This window comes from Mus caroli, unplaced genomic scaffold, assembly GCF_978045245.1.
Source record: "Mus caroli unplaced genomic scaffold, Mus_caroli_1 scaffold_11, whole genome shotgun sequence".
Classification (NCBI taxonomy): domain Eukaryota; kingdom Metazoa; phylum Chordata; class Mammalia; order Rodentia; family Muridae; genus Mus; species Mus caroli.
The window spans coordinates 6158154-6160188 of record NW_028227266.1 but is presented as its reverse complement, the minus strand read 5'-3'; the positions used below and the strand labels follow the sequence as shown (position 1 = coordinate 6160188).

Sequence of the window (2035 nt, the reverse complement as noted above, 5' to 3'; positions counted from 1 at the left end):
TCCATCTTCTTCTGAGATCTTCTTCAAATTCTTTCCTCAGAGACTTGAAGTTCTTATCATACAGATCTTTCACTTCCTTAGTCAAAGTCATGCCAAGGTATTTTATATTATTTGTGACTATTATGAAGGGTGTTGTTTCTCTAATTTCTTTTTTTTAATATTTAATGTGGTAAAAATACAGCAAAAATAGTTTTTTTGTTCAAAGACCAAAATATATACTGCTCTGGTCATGGTTCTAAGGGTGGTTTAGTAGTCTCTGGCTCCTCAATTGTGCAGTGTGCAGTGTAGCTTGGCTTCTCCAGCTTCAGTCATTTATCAAAGCTAGAATCATACTGTAGAGATACATGAAGAAACAGAGCAGGTAGAAGCCAAGCTTGATCATGGCTTCTTTCATGTGTGACTTTAACTGTCCCCGGTTGTGTATTTCTGTTGGATCAAATACTTCCATGTTACCACTTGACACCATAATGAACCTTGTTTAATTTTGAGCAACATGATCTGGCATTAATGTAATCACATTGTAAATCAGACAATGTAATGATGAAGTAGATGGAGAGGAAGATAAGCGCAAAACAGTCAAGGAGGAACACCTCCGCCTCCATCCTCCACGGCAGCTCCGTCCATCAAACCAGCTCCAGGTCTTGCCACCAGGACAGGTGGCATGCCATTTCCCTAATTTCTTTCTCAGCCTGTTTATCCTTTGTGTTGAAAATGGCCACTGATTTGTTTGAGTTAATTTTATATCCAGGTACTTTGCTAAAGTTGTTTCTCAGGTTTGGGATTTCTTTTGTGGAATTTTTAAGGTCACTTATATATACTAGTATACCATATGCAAATAGTGTTATTTTTACTTCTTCCTTTCCAATTTTTATCCCCTTGGTCTCCTTTTGTTCTCTAATTGCTCTGGCTATGAATTCATGTATTGTATTAAATAGGTAGGGAGAAAGTGGGCATCCTTGTCTAATCCCTGATTTTAGTGGGATGGATTCAAGTTCGTCTCCATTTAGTTTAATGTTGGCTACTGGTTTTCTGTATATTGCTTTTATTATGATTAGGTATGGGCCTTGAATTTCTGATCTTTCCAAGACTTTTATCAAGAATGGGTGTTGGATTTTTTCAAATGCTTTCTCAGCATCTAATGAGATGGTCATGTGGTTTTTGTCTTTGAGGTTGTTTATATAGTGGATTACATTGATGGATTTCTGTATATTATCCCATCCCTGCATCTCTGGGATGAAACCTATTTGATCATGATGGATGATCATTTTGATGTGATCTTGGATTCAGTTTGCGAGAAGTTTATTATTTTTGCATCGATATTCTTAAGGGAAATTGGCCTGAAGCTACCTCTCATTTTGGGTCTTTATGTAGTTTAGGTACCAGAGTAATTGTGGCTTCATAGAATGAACTGGGTAGAGTACCTTCTGTTTCTATTTTGTGCAATAATTTGAGGAGAATTGGAATTAGGTCTTCTTTGAAGGTCAGACAGAACTCTGCGATAAACCCATCTGGTCCTGGGCTTTTTATTTTATTTTATTTTATTTTATTTTATTTTATTTTATTTTATTTATTTGTTTATTTTTTACTTTTTAGTTGAGAGAGTATTAATGACTGCTTCTATTTCATTAGCAGATATGGGATTGTTTAGATGGTTAATCTGATCCTGTTTAACTTTGGTACCTGGTATCTGTCTAGAGAAATTGTCCATTTCATTCAGGTTTTCCAGTTTTGTTGAGTATAGCCTTTTGTAGTAGGAACTGATGATGTTTTATATTTCCTCAGGTTCTGTTGTTATGACTCTCTTTTCAATTCTGATTTTGTTGATTGTTTGTATAGTTCCTTTTGTTTCTACTTGGTTGATTTCAGCCCTGAGTTTGATTACTTCCTGCTTTCTACTCCTCTTGGGTGAATTTGCTTCCTTTTTCTTCTAGAGCTTTTAGGTGCATTGTCAAGCTGCTAGTATATGCTCTCTCTTGTTTCTTTTTGGAGGCACTCAGAGTTATGAGTTTTCCAATTAGGACTGCTTTCATTGTGC

General features: G+C 35.9%; 1 pseudogene; it reads right to left on the bottom strand.

Annotated features, from left to right (window-relative positions):
- Positions 1–297: 297 nt before the first annotated feature.
- On the bottom strand, positions 298–602 carry LOC110302637 (protein cornichon homolog 4 pseudogene; annotated as a pseudogene).
- Between the last annotated feature and the right edge of the window lie 1433 nt (positions 603–2035).